The sequence below is a fragment of the Neofelis nebulosa genome, chromosome X (assembly GCF_028018385.1).
Source record: "Neofelis nebulosa isolate mNeoNeb1 chromosome X, mNeoNeb1.pri, whole genome shotgun sequence".
Taxonomy (NCBI): Eukaryota; Metazoa; Chordata; class Mammalia; order Carnivora; family Felidae; genus Neofelis; species Neofelis nebulosa.
The window spans coordinates 52,439,749-52,455,011 of NC_080800.1; positions in this window are offsets into that span (position 1 = coordinate 52,439,749).

Consider the following 15,263-nt stretch of genomic DNA (forward strand, 5'->3'; position numbering starts at 1 on the left):
CTCACCAACAATTCCACAGTACATAGTTTTGCTGGAGTGCTTTTCTTGCACAAAACCAACATGCTGCTCTCTCTCCTCCTTTCTCTTTCTCCTCTCTGTGAAAAGGGCTCCCGCCTCTTGCAGCACTGATACTTTTATCTTCCTCCATTTCCCTCTCCCCACTGTAAACCTGCCATGTTCTCTCCACCAAACTATGAAGATTGTTCTCTTAATCCTCAAATTGTTTCCCCAGGTGTTTAAAATGATTTGATGTTGATCTAGTTGTGTTTGAAGGGCAAGATAAGCCCAGGGTCCCCCTACTACTTTGCCATCTTAACTCATCCTTCTCAAGTAACATCTTTGGTTGGGAGATTTTTGAGTAATGATTCAATTTCTTTGCTGGTCTGTTCAAGTTTTCTATTCCTTCCTGTTTCAGTTTTGGTAGTTTATGTTTCTAAGAATTTATCCATTTCTTCCAGGTTGCCCAGTTTGTTGGAATATAATTCTTCATAATGTTCTTTTATAATTGTTTTATTTCTGTGGTGTTAGTTTTTACTTGTTTTTTCTAATTTGTGATTTTATTTACTTGGGCCTTTTATTTTTGTCAAGTCTGGTTAGGGGTTTATCAATTTTATTATTATTTTATTTACCCACCTATTTCTGGTTTGTCTGGCATGTTTTTTTGTTTGTTTGTTTCTATATCACTTATTTCTGCTCTAATTTTTATTTCCCTTCTTCTGTTGGCTTTAGGCTTTGTTTGTTGTTCTTTTTCTAGTTCCTTTAGGTGTAAGGTTATGTTGTTTATTTGAGATATTTCTGGTAGGCCAGTTTTGCTACTCCTTCCCTGTTAGGACTGCTTTTGCTGCATCTCAAAGGTTTTGAAGCATCAAATTTCATTTTTATTTCTTTCCATGTATTTTTTAATGTTGGTTTATTTTTGAGAGAGAGAGAGAGAGAGAGGGAGAGAGAGGGAGCATGAGCAGGGGAGGGGCAGGGAGAGAGGGAGACACAGAATCTGAAGCAGGTTCCACGCACCCATGCTGACAGTGCAGAGCCTGATATTGGGCGTAAACCCACGAACTGCAGGATCATGACATGAGCTGAATTCAGACACTCAACCAACTGAGCCATGCAGGCTCCCCTGTTTCCGTGTATTTTTCAAAATTTCATCCTTCCTTTCCTGGTTGACCCATTCATTCTTTAGTAGCATATTGTTTAACCTCCATGTATTTGTGGTCTTTCCAAATTTTTTCTTGTGGTTGACTTCTAGTTTCATAGTGTGTTCAGACAATATTCATGTTATGATCTCAATCTCTTTGTACTTGTTGAAATCTGTTTTGTGACCTAGTATGTAATCTATTCTGGAGAACGTCCCATGTACACTTGAAAAAAATGTATATTCTGCTGCTTTAGGAATGTTCCAAATATATCTGTGAAGTCCATATGGTTCAGTGTGTGTGTCATTCAAAGCCATTGTTTCCTTGTTGATTTTCTGCTTAGATCAACTATGCATTGATGTAATTGAGGTGGTAAAATTCCCGACTATTATTGCATTATTATCAATTAGTTCCTTTATTTTTGTTATTAATTATTTTATATATTTCCATGCATCTATTTTGGGGGCATAAATATTTACAATTGTTAGATCTTCTTGTTGGATAGACCCTTCTATTATGATATAGTGTCTTTCTTCATCTCTTGTTACAGTCTTTGATTTACAAACCTGTTTGTCTGATACAAGTTTTGCTACTCTGGCTTTCTTTTGACTTGAATTTGCATTATAAATGTTTCTCCATCTCTTCACCTTCAACCTGCAGGTGTCTTTAGGTCTAAAGTGAGTCTCTTGGGGCACCTGGGTGGCTCAGTGGGTTAAGCAGCTGACTTCAGCTCAGGTCATGATCTCACGGTTCGTGGGTTTGAGCCCTGTGTCAGGCTCTCTGCTGGCAGCTCAGAGCCTAGAGCCTGCATCAGATTCTGTGTCTCCCTCTCTCTCTGCCCCTCCCCTGCTGCTGCTCTGTTTTTCTCTCTGTCTCAAAAATAAATAAACATTAAATACATTTAAAATGAGTCCCTTGTAGGCAGCTTGTAGAGGATTCTTATTATTTTATCAACTTTGTCATACTATCTTTTGGTTGGAACAAAATGCTCCAATTTACATTCCACTTACATTCAAAATAGTTATTGGTATATATGTATTTATTGCAATTTTATTACTTATTTTCTTGTGGTTTCTGGAGATTTTCCTCTGTCCCTTTGTAGTCTTTGTCTCTTTTGGTCATTCCCTCCCACTTAAAAAGTCCCCTTTCATTTTTGTTTTGCAGTGCTGGTTTAGTGGTCATGAGCTCCTCTAGTTTTGTTTATATATAGGAAAACTCTTTATCTTTCCTTCTACTCTATTCAATGCAAATTTTTCCCATTCAGCAAAATGAATATATCATGCCACTAACTTTGGCTTGCCAAGTTTCTGTTGAGATATCTCCAGCTAGCTTTATGGGTCTTAACTTGTAAGTTAAGGGCTTTTTTTTTTTTGTCTCCATGCTTTTAGGATTTTTTTTGTAATCACTATATATTGAAATTTTAATTACAATATATCTTGGTATTGGCCTGTTTTTGTTGATTTTTATGAGAGTTCTCTGTGCCTCCTGGATTTGGATATCTGCTTCCTTCCCCAGATTAGGGAAGTTTTCAGCTATTATTTACTTAAATAAACCCCCTTTTCTCTCTATTCTTCTGTAACTCCTATGATAGGAATGTTATTACATTTGATGGAGGCACTGTGTTCCCTAAGCCTATTGCCGTGACCCATAATTCTTTTTTCTCTCTTTTGTTCAGCTTTATTATTTTCCATTATCCTATCTTCTATATCAGTTATTCCTTCTACTTCTTCCATTATTGTGGTCATTATATGCAGTCAATTTCAAATCTCAGTTATTGAATTTTTCATTTCTAAGTGCTTTGCACAAGCCAGCAAATATCTTTAAGATAGTTGCTTTAAATTCTCCATCAGGCATATTACTTTTATCTGTTTCAATTAAATATCTGGTCGTGATCTTTTCTTCTTCTTTCTTTTCTTCTTCTGTCTTGGCATTTGTCTAAGTTTCAGTCTTATTCTTTGTGTTAGAAAACCCTGTTAATGTTTCCTGTTCTTGAGAATAATGGCTTTATGAAGAAGAGGTCATATAGTGTTCAGGGACTGGTGCTTCCGGTAGTGTCTCTTGTGTGTGCTGCATGCATTCTCTTGCTGTGTTTTGGCTGTTCTATCCTTCAAGCCCATTTTCTGCAGTGGCTCTCCTAACCTTCAGTGGGCAGTGTTTGACCCTTGGCCATAGTGTGGCCAGTTTTAACTAGGTGTGCTCTATTCTGCTTGTTAAATGAGACGTGATGCTACGTCCACTAGAACTGAAGCCTTTTGGAATGGTCTGGTTGGGAGACTTTTTGTGTCTGGGTGTTTTTGCTGTTCTTTTGAGGGAAGGGGCTTGTTGGTCCTTATGCACGCTTTCTCAAGAAATGTACTACCAACAGGGCACTGAGGGAGCAGGACTTGGTGTAAGCAGGTTAGGCGGCCAGTGTCAGCACTGTGCCATTTACTGCAGGTGATTCTGTGATTATACTGAGGGACAAGGGAGGGAAATGGCATCAGCCAGCTCCTTTGTCCTTGGAGAGGAGTCTCCATGCTAGCTGCTCTCAGGGAAGCACCCCCAGAAAAGTGAATAATTTCCCTTTGCATATCCCAGGTGTTTTTCAGATAACTGTTTTTCATGTTATCTGTCTCCTAGTTACTTGCCTGCCTGGAACAGCACAGTGCTCTTTGTGCAGTATCCCAGCTAAGACTGCTGACTTTAAAACTCCAGAATTTAGGAAAGTGCTGTGCCAGGGACCTGAACTGGCCTTCTAGGGGAAGGTCTCACATGCTGGGACTGATGCAGGTTTGACTAAGAATGGCAGTCACACCAGAGTGCAGAGGTGTTGTATTTGGAGCAAGGAAACTAAACTGGCAGTATCCGAGTTAGCCATCCTCAGCAGGTGTCTCTGTGCCTATGTGGGCAGTGGGGGAAAGGAAATTGCACCCACTGGCTGGATTGTCTCTGAAGAGACATTTCGGTGAACACCACCTCTCACAGTTGGAATCCAAGAACAGTGAACAGTCTCCCCCCCCCCCCCCATGTACGTTAGGTAATCCTCAGATCACACCATCTGCCCCAGGATTTTTTGCCAACCTTCTCTCCAGGAATAGGGCAGCAACCTTAAATCTCTATCCCAGCCAAGCCCTCTGACCTTTAAAACTCCTGTCTTTGAGCCCCAATGGCTGCAAAAACTCATGAAATTCAGCCCCTCTCATTTTCCAGCCAATGGCTTTGGGGAAGTGTTCTTCTTGTGGGGTTCCTGCATGCTTCTCTCTCTCTCTCTTTCTCTCTCTCTCTCTCTCTCTGTCTCTCTCTATCTCTCTCTCTCTATTTCTTTCTCTCTCACACACATACACACACACACCCCTCTCTTAGAGACCAGGGATTCATCTCCTTTGCAGCACCTGAATTCTGTTTCTCTCTCAAACCAAGTCTCCACACTTCCTATCTTCCTCAGTTTGGCTTCTCTCCCTCTAGTTGTGAAGTTTGTTCTACCAATCCTCAGGTCAATTTCTTGGGTGTGCAGAATGATTTGATAGATATCTAGTTGTGTTTCAGGGACAAGACGGGTCCTCCTATTACACCACCATCTTCAAGATGCGAGTCCTTTATTGATCTCTTTATCTTGAAATGATCTTGCATCTCATAGATGAATTTCATATGATCATGATGCAAATATTTTAAACATGCTTTTGAAATTCACTTTGCTAGTATTGAGAATATCTCCATCTAAATTCATCATGGATGTTGAACTATAATTTTATTTTAGTTTAGTTTTAATTTCTGGCTTTGCTGTCAGGGTCATGTTAGCTTCATAAATTGAGTTAAATCTCACTTCTTCAATTTTTTTGAAGAGTTTGATGGGACATTCTGGGTGGCTCAGTCTGTTAAGCGTCCAACTCTGGATTTCAGCTCAGGTTATCATCTTACAGTGGTGAGATCAAGCCCTGTGTTGGGGTCCTCGCTGGGTACAAAGCCTATTTAAGGTTCTCTCCCTCTACCTCTGCCCCTCCCCACTTATTAACATGCACTTACACTCTCTGTCAGAATAAATAAATACATAAATACATAAATACATAAGTACATAAGTTGAGAAAGTATAGCATTGATTATACTTTAAATGTTTCATAAAATTAACCATTGAAACCATATGTTGGTGGGATTTTTCTCTGGAGGATTTTGATTACTGATTTAATCTTTTACTAGTTATTGGTCTGTTTATACTATTCTGTTTCTTCATGATTCTGTCTTCTTAGGGTGTATATCGCTAGGAATGTATTAATTTCTTCTAGGTTGTCCATTTTTTGGTTTATAATTTTTCATAGGGTTCTCTCGTTATTCTTTGTATTTCTGGTATATTGAATTTTAGTGAGTGCATATATGTTTAAAATTGTACTATCTTCTTGATGAAATGACTCAGTTATCATTATATAATTACCTTCTTTGCCTCTTGTGAAAGATTTTTGTTAAAAAAAATTAAAACAGGGGCGCCTCGGTGGCTCAGTATGTTGAGCGTCCGACTTCGGCTCAGGTCATGATCTCATGGTTCATAAGTTCGAGCCCCGCATCGGGCTCTGTGCTGACGGCTCAGAGCCTGTAGCCTGCTTTGGATTCCGTGTCTCCCCCACTCTCTGCCTCTCCCATGCTCATGCTCTGTCTCTCTTTGTCTCAAAAATAAATAAACATTAAAAACTTAAAGCTTATTTTGTATTAAGTATAGCTCACTGCTGCTTCGTTTTGTTTTGTTGTTGTTGTTATTGTTGAATTAATGACCTTTGCTATCCCTTGACTCAGACTATGTGTTTCCTTATAGCTAAAATAAGTCTATTATAGACAGCATGCAGGTAACTTTTATTTTATCCATTTATTCACTCTATATTTTTTTAATGAGATAATAATCCATTTACACTTAAAGTAGCTATTTTTAGTTATTGATAGGGCTCCTGAGTGGCTCAGTTAAGCATCAGACTCTTGATACCAGCTCAGGTGATGATATCTTTTTTTTTTTTTTTTGGTGTTTGTTCGTTTTTTAATTTTATTTTATTATTTATTTTTTTTAATTTACATCTAAATTAGTTAGCATATAGTGAAACAATGATTTCAGGAGTAGATTCCTTAGTGCTCCTTATATATTTAGCCCATCCCCCCCTCCCACAACCCCTTCAGTAACCCTCAGTTTGTTCTCCATGTTTATGAGTCTCTTCTGTTTTGTCCCACTCCTTGTTTTTATATTATTTTTGTTTCCCTTCTCGTACGTTCATCTGTTTTTCCCTTAAAGTCCTCATATGAGTGAAGTCATATAATTTTTGTCTTTCTCTGACTAATTTCCCTTAGCATGATACCCTCCAGCTCCATCCACACAGTTGCAAATGGCAAGATTTCATTCTTTTTGATTGCCGAGTAATACTCCTTTGTGTGTGTGTGTGTGTGTGTGTGTGTGTATACCACGCTCTTTATCCACTCATCATCGATGGACATTTGGGCTCTTTCCATACTTTGGCTATTGTGGATAGTACTGCTATAAACATTGCGGTGCATGTGTCCCTTCAAAGCAGTACACCTTTATACCTTGTATAAATGACTAGTACTGCAATTGCTGGGTCGTAGGGTAGTTCTATTATTATTTATTTTTTATTATTTTCATTTTTTATTTTAAATTTTATTTTTTAATACCAAATTTATTGTCAAATTAGTTTCCATGCAACACCCAGTGCTCATCCCAAAAGGTGCCCTCCTCAACACCCATCACCCACCCTCCTCTCCCTCCCACCCCTCATCAACCCTCAGTTTGTTCTTACTTTTTAAGCATCTCTTATGCTTTATCTGTCTCCCTCTCTAACCTTTTTTTTTCCTTCCCCTCCCCCATGGTCTCCTGTTAAGTTTCTCAGGATCCACATAAGAGTGAAAACACATGGTATCTGTTTTTCTCTGTATAACTTATTTCACTTAGCAGAACACTCTCCAGTTCCATCCACGTTGCTACAAAAGGCCATATTTCATTCTTTCTCATTACCACGTAGTATTCCATTCTGTATATAAACCACAGCTTCTTTATCCACTCATCAGTTGATGCACATTTAGGCTCTTTCCATAATTTGGCTATTGTTGAAAGTGCTGCTATAAACGTTGGGATACAAGTGCCCCTATGCATCAGCCCTCCTGTATCCCTTGGGTAAATTTCTAGCAGTGCTATTGCTGGGTCATAGGGTAGATCTATTTTTAATTCTTTGAGGAAACTCCACCCTGTTTTCCAGAGTGGCTGCACCAGTTTGCATTCCCACCAACAGTGCAAGAAGGTTCCCGTTTCTCCACATCCTCTCCAGCATCTATAGTCTCCTGATTTGTTCATTTTAGCCACTCTGACTGGCATGAGGTGGTATCTGAGTGTGGTTTTGATTTGTATTTCCCTGATGAGGAGTGACGTTGAGCATCTTTTCATGTGCCTGTTGGCCATCCGGATGTCTTCTTTACAAAAGTGTCTATTCATGTTTTCTGCCCATTTTTTCACTGGATTATTTGTTTTTTGGGTGTGGAGTTTGGTGAACTCTTTATAGATTTTGGATACTAGCCCTTTGTCTGATATGTCATTTGCAAATATCTTTTCCCATTCTGTTGGTTGACTTTTAGCTTTGTTGATTGTTTCCTTTGCAGTGCAGAAACTTATTATCTTCATGAGGTCCCAATAGTTCATTTTTGCTTTTACTTCCCTTGCCTTTGGGGATGTGTCAAGTAAGAAATTGCTGCGGCTGAGGTCAGAAAGGTTTTTCCTGCTTTCTCCTCTGGGGTTTTGATGGTTTCCTGTCTCACATTCAGGTCCTTTATCCATTTTGAGTTTATTTTTGTGACTGGTGTCAGAAAGTGGCCTAGTTTCATTCTTTTGCATGTTGCTGTCCAGTTCTCCCAGTACCATTTGTGAAAGAGACTGTCTTTTTTCCATTGGATATTCGTTCCTGCTTTGTCAAAGATTAGTTGGCCATACTTTTGTGGGTCTCTATTCTATTCCATTGGTCTATGTGTCTGTTTTTGTGCCAATACCATGATGTCTTGTTGACCACATGAGAAAAGAAAAGAAAAGAAAACAAAAGAAAAGAAAAAGAAAAAGAAAAAGAAAAGAAGAACCATATGATCCTGTCAATTGATGCAGAAAAAGCATTTGACAAAATTCAGTATCCTTTCTTAATAAAAACGCTCAAGAAAGTCTGGATTGAAGGAACATACTTAAACATCATAAAAGCCACTTATGAAAAGCCCACAGTTAATATCATCCTCAGTGGGGAAAAACTGACAGCTTTCCCCCTGACATCAGGAACATGACAAAGATGTCCACTCTCACTGTTGTTGTTTCACATAATGTTGGAAGTTCTAACGTCAGCAATCAGACAACAAAAGGAAATCAAAGGCATCAAAACTGGCAAAGATGAAGTCAAGCTTTCACTTTTTACAGATGACATGATTTTATACATGGAAAACCAGATAGACTCCACCAAAAGTCTGCTAGAACTGATACATGAATTCAGCAAAGTCACAGGATACAAAATCAATGTACAGAAATCAGTTGCATTCTTATACACTAATAAAGCAACAGAAAGACAAATAAAGAAACTGATCCCATTTACAATTGCACCAAGAAGCATAAAATACCTAGGAATCAACCTAACCAAAGATGCTGTATGCTGAAAACTATAGAAAGCTTACGAAGGAAATTGAAGAAGATATAAAGAAATGGAAAAACATCCCGTACTCATAGATTGGAAGAATAAATATTGTTAAAATGTCAATACTACCCAAAGCTATCTACACCTTCAATGCAATCCCAATCAAAATCGCACCAGCATTCTTCTTGAGTCTAAAACAAGCAATCTTAAAATTTGTATGGAACCACAAAAGACCCTGAATAGCTAAAGTGATTTTGAAGAAGACCAAAGCAGGAGGCATCACAATCCCAGACTTTAGCCTCTACTACAAAGCTTTAATTTTTTGAGGAACCTCAATACTGTTTTCCACAGTGTCTGCACCAGCTTGCATTCCCACCAGCAATGCAAGAGATCCTCTTTCTCCGCATCCTCGCCAACATGTATTGTTGCCTGAGTTGTTAATGTTAGCCATTCTGACAGGTTTAAGGTGGTATCTCATCATGGTTTTGATTTGTATTTCCTTGATGATGAGTGATGTTGATCATTTTTTTCACATGTTGGTTGGCCATCTGGATGTCTTCTTTGGAGAAGTGTCTATTCATATCTTTTGCCCATTTCTTCACTGGATTATTTGTTTTTTTGGATGTTGAGTGTGATGAGTTCTTTATCGATTTTGGATAATAACCCTTTATCTAGTGTGTCATTTGCAAATATCTTCTCCCATTCTGTCAGTTGCCTTTTAGTTTTGCTGATTGTTTCCTTCACTGTGCAGAAGATTTTTATTTTGAGGAGGTCCTAGTAGTTCATTTTTGCTTTTTATCCCTTGCCTCCAGAGACGTGTTGAGTTAAGAAGTTGTGCGGCCAAGGTCAAAGAGGTTTTTGCCTTCTTTCCCCTCGAGGATTTTCATGGCTTCCTGTCTTACATTGAGGTCTTTCATCCATTTCGAGTTTATTTTTGTGTATGGTGTAAGAAAGCAGTCCAGGTTCATTTTTCTGCATGTCACTGTCCAGTTTTCCAGTTTTCAAAACAAATGGAATCTTTTTCCATTTCTTTGTGTCCTCTTCAATTTCTTTCATCAGCCTTCTAGTTTTCAGTGTATAGATTTTTTACCTCTTTGGTTAGATTTATTCCTACCTATTTCATGGTTTTTGGTGCAACTGTAAATGGGATCGATTCCTTGAATTCTCTTTCAGTCCCTTCATTGTTGGTGTATAGGAATGCAACAGATTTCTGTGCATTGATTTTGTATCCTGCAACTTTGCTGAATTAATGAATCAATTCTAGCAGTTGTTTGGTGGAATTTTTGGGTTTTCCATATAGAGTATCATGTCACCTGTGAAGAGTGAAAGTTTGACCTACTCCTGGCCAATTTGGATACCTTTTATTTTTTTTGTGTGTTGTCCTATTGCAGAGGCTAAGACTTCCAGTACTATGTTGAATAACAGTGGTGAGAGTGGACATCCTTGTATTGTTCCTGGCCTTAGGGGGAAAGCTCTCATTTTTTTTCCCCATTGAGGATGATATTAGTGTTGGGTCATTCATATATGGCTTTTATGATCTCGAGGTACAATCCTTCGATCCCGACGTTCTTGCAGTTTTTATCAAGAAAGGATGCTGGGGGCGCCTAGGTGGCGCAGTCAGTTAAGCGTCCGACTTCAGCCAGGTCACGATCTCGCGGTCCGTGAGTTCGAGCCCCGCGTCAGGCTCTGGGCTGATGGCTCGGAGCCTGGAGCCTGTTTCCGATTCTGTGTCTCCCTCTCTCTCTGCCCCTCCCCCGTTCATGCTCTGTCTCTCTCTGTCCCAAAAATAAATTTTAAAAATGTTGAAAAAAAAATTTATAAAAAAAAAAAAAGAAAGGATGCTGAATTTTGTCAAATGCTTTCTCTGCATCTATTGAGAGGATCATGTGGTTCTTATCCTTTCTTTTATTGATGGGAAGAATCATGTTAATTGTTTTGCGGATATCAAACCAGCTCTGCACCCCAGGTATAAATCCCACTTGGTGGTGGCGAATAATTTTTTTAGTATATTGTTGGAGCCAGTTGGCTAATATCTTATTGAGGATTTTTGCATCCATGTTCATCAGGGAAATTGGTCTATAGTTTTCCTCTTTAGTGGGGTCTCTGTCTGGTTTTGGAATCAGGGTAATGCTGGCTTCATAAAAAGAGTTTGGAAGTTTTCCTTCCATTTCTATTTTTTGGAACATTCTCAAGAGAATAGATGTTAACTCTTCCTTAAACGTTTGGTAGAATTCCCCTGGAAAGCCATCTGGCCCTGGACTCTTGTTTTTTGGCAGATGTTTGATTACTAATTCGATTTCCTTACTGGTTATGGGTCTGTTCAAATTTTCTATTTCTTCCTGTTTCAGTTTTGGTAGTGTATATGTTTGTAGGAATTTGTCCATTTCTTCCAGATTGCCCATTTTATTTGCATATAATTGCTCATAATATTCTCTTGTCATTGTTTTATTTCTGCTGTGTTGGTTGTGATCTCTCCTCTTTCATTCTTGATTTTATTTATTTCAGTCCTTTCCTATTTCTTTTTGATCAAACTGGCTAGTGGTTTATCAATTTTGTTAATTCTTTCAAAAAACCAGCTTCTGGTTTCATTGATCTATTCTACTGGGTTTTGTTTGTTTATTTGTTTGTTTTGATAGCATTAATTTCTGCTCTAATCTTTATTATTTCCTGTCTTCTGTTGGTTTTGGGTATTATTTGCTGTTCCTTTTCCAGCTCCTTAAGGCATAAGGTTACATTGTGTATCTGAGATCTTTCTTACTTCTTTAGGAAGGCCTGGATTGCTATATACTTTCCTCTTATGACCGCCTTTGCTGCATCCCATAGGTTTTGCCTTGTGGTGTTATCATTTTACTTGACTTCCATATACTTTTTAATTTCCTCTTTAACTGCTTGGTTAGCCCATTCATTCTTTAGTAGGATGTTCTTCAGTCTCCACATATTTGTTACCTTTCCAAATTTTTTTCTTGTGGTTGATTTTGAGTTTCATACCATTGTGCTCTGAAAATATGCACAGTATGATCTTAATCTTTTTGTACTTAGGGCTGAATCTTTTTAATTTTTTTTAACGTTTTATTTATTTTTGAGACAGAGAGAGACAGAGCATGAACGGGGGAGGGGCAGAGAGAGAGGGAGACACAAAATCGGAAGCAGGCTCCAGGCTCTGAGCCATCAGCCCAGAGCCCAACGCGGGGCTCGAACTCACAGACCGCGAGATCGTGACCTGAGCTGAAGTTGGCCGCTTAACGGACTGAGCCACCCAGGTGCCCCAGGGCTGATTTCTGTCCCAGTATATGGTCTATTCTGTAGAACATTCCATGTGCACTGGAGAAGAATGTATATTCTGCTGCTTTAGGATGAAATGTTCTGAATATATCTGTGAAGTCCATCTGGTCCAGTGTGTCATTCAAAGCCATTGTTTCCTTGTTGATGTTTTGATTAGATGATGTCTCCATTGCTTTGAGTCGGGTATTGAAATCTCCTACTATTATGGTATTACTATCGATGAATTTATGTTTGTGATTAATTGATTTATGCATTTGGGTGGTCTCACATTTGGCACATAAATGTTTACAATTGTTAGGTCTTCTTGATCTATAGACCCTTGATTATGATATAATGCCCTTCTGCATCCTTTGATACAGTCTTTATTTTAAAGTCTAGATTGTCTGATATAAGTATGGCTACTCTGGCTTTCTTTTGTTAACCATTAGCATGATAGACGGTTCTCCATCCCCTTATTTTCAACCTGAGGGTATCTTTAGGTCTAAAGTGGGTCTCTTGTAAATAGCTTATAGATGGATCTTGTTTTCTTATCCATTCTGTTACCCTATGTGTTTTGATGGAAGCATTGATTCCATTGACGTTTAGGGTGAGTACTGAAAGATATGAATGTATTGCCTTTATGATGCTTCTAGAGTAGGAGTTTCTGTTGGTGTTCTCTGTTCCTTTCTAGTCTTTGTTGCCTTTGGTCTTTTTTTTTTCTGTTCTCCCCTCAGATAGTCCCCCTTAAAATTTCTTGCAGGGCTGGCTTAGTGGTCACAAACTCCTTTAATTTTTGTCTGGGAAACTTTATCTCTCCTTCTATTTTGAATGACAGCCTTGCTGGATAAAGAATTCTTGGCTGCATGTTTTTCTGATTCAGCACATTGAATATATCCTGCCACTCCTTTCTGTCCTGCCAAGTTTCTGTGGATAGGTCTGCTGCAAACCTGATATGTCTTCCTTTATAGGTTAAGGACTTTTTTCCCTTGCTGCTTTCATGATTCTCTCCTTGCCTGAGTATTTTGTGAATTTGACTCTGATATGCCTTGTTGATGGTCAGGTTTTTTTTTAATCTAATGGGGGTCCTCTATGCTTCCTGGATTTTGATGTCTGTGTCTTTCCCCAGGTTGGGAAAGTTTTCCGCTATGATTTGCTCACATAACCCTTCTACCCCTTCTTCTCTCTCTTCATCTTCTATCCCTACTTCTCTCTCTTCATCTTCATCCCCTATGATTCTGAGGTTGTCCCTTTTTAATGAGTCCCTGATTTCTCTAATTCTTAAATGGTGCTCTTTTTTTGCCTTAGTCTTCCTCTCTTTTCTTCTGCTTCATTTTTCTCTATAAGTTTGTCCTCTAATATCACTGATTCTCTGTTCTGCCTCATCCATCCTTGCCACCGTGACATCCATCTGTGATTAGAGCTCAGTTATAGTATTTTTTATTTCATTCTATTTTTTACTTCTTTTATCTCTGCAGAAAGGGATTCTAATCTATTTTCGACTCCAGGTAGTATTCTTATTATTGTGATTCTAAATTCTGGTTCACACATCTTGCTTGTATCTGTGTTGATTAATCCCTGGCTGTTGTTTCTTCATGCTCTTTCTTTTGGGATGGATTCCTTCGTTTTGTCATTTTGAAGGGAGATAAGGAATTAATGAGGTATAAAAATTAAAACTAAAAAATTAAAATTAAAAAATATTAAAATTAAAAAGTAAAAATACACACAAACAAAAATCGAGTAAATGATGCTAGATCCTAGGTGTGTTTGGTCTAGGTGTTGAAAGTGGTTTGACAGACTAGAGAAAAAAAAGGGGGAGAGAAGGAAATTGAGAATTTGAAAAAATGAATACACTGAAGTATACTAAAATGAGATGATAGGCATAAAATTGAATTTGAAAAAAATTACACAAAGTAAAGAATATAGTAGAAAAAATAAAGAAAAATATTTTCAATAAAAATTAAAAATAAAAATGAATTTTTTCTCTTTCTGTATTCAAAAAAGAAAAGAAATGAAAAGGAGAAAAAAGTGAAAAAAAGGAAATTGTTTGAAAATTTGAAAAAGTGAATACACTGAAGTAGACTAAAATAAAATGATGGAGGTAAAATAGAATTTGAAAAAAAATCACATAAAAGCAAAAAATATAGTAAAAAATTAAAGAAAAATATTTTAATAGAAATTGAAAGTTAAAATGAAGTTTTTCTCTTTCTGCATTCAAGAAAAAGGAAAGAAACTAAAAAAGAAAAAGGAAAAAAGGAATTAGTTTGAAAATTTGAAAAAGTGAATGCACTGAAGTAGACTAAAATAAAATGATGAAAGTAAAATAGAATTTGAAAAAAATTACACAAAAATAAAAGTATAGTAAAATTTTAAAAATATTTTTAATAAAGATTGAAAATAAAAGTGATTTTTTTCTTTCTTTATTCAAGAAAAAGAAGTGAAAAAGAAAAAAAAAGGAAAGAAAGAAAATTGAATAGATCGACCAGCTAACTGATTGAAATTGTACTGAAATTAGTTCGTTTTCCCCTAGAAGTCAGAGTATGAAGTGCTTTATAGTCCATAAACTAATCAGGTGGTGAGACTTGTGTTGAAGAGTGAGGTTGGCCCAGGTGGGCAGGGCTCAGTGTAAAGGCTCCATTCTCCACTAGATGGCACTGCTTACCTACTAGGGTGGAGTGTTGTGGTGCTTGTAGATGCATCTGTGCATGCGTGGGAGTGGTGAAAATGGAGTCACCCAGCTACCCAGTCTTTAGTATCACAACTCTGTTCTCACCAATCAGCAATTTTGCACCAGTCCTCTGTCATCAGTTTTCGTCCACTCCCCACTTTTTCACTGTCCATGACCAAGCCCCAGGCAGTACCTCTCTCCCGAGTTTTGTCTCAGATGTGGCTGTTTTCCCTGGCCCCTTACTTCGAAGGACTGCAGCTTTGACCAGTTCCACTCCTCTGCGGGAGGTTCTCACTGATCAATGGCTGAATGTCGGCTGTACCCAGGGACGCTTGCTTTACCCTCCTGCTGCCCATGCCCCGAGACTGCATCCAGGTGCCAGCCCACCCCAGAAAAAGTTTGCAAGATAGTGTAGCAGCAACTTTTCAAGGATTATGGAAAATTACCACACACATCTGGCACCAGGCTTCACCCTTAATGACCTTATTCCAGCGCCAGTGAATGTGGCTGTTTTCTGGGGTCTGCTGGGACCAGGTGGCTTCAACAGTCTCTACCAAATGTCTTTCCAGCAGTGGAACT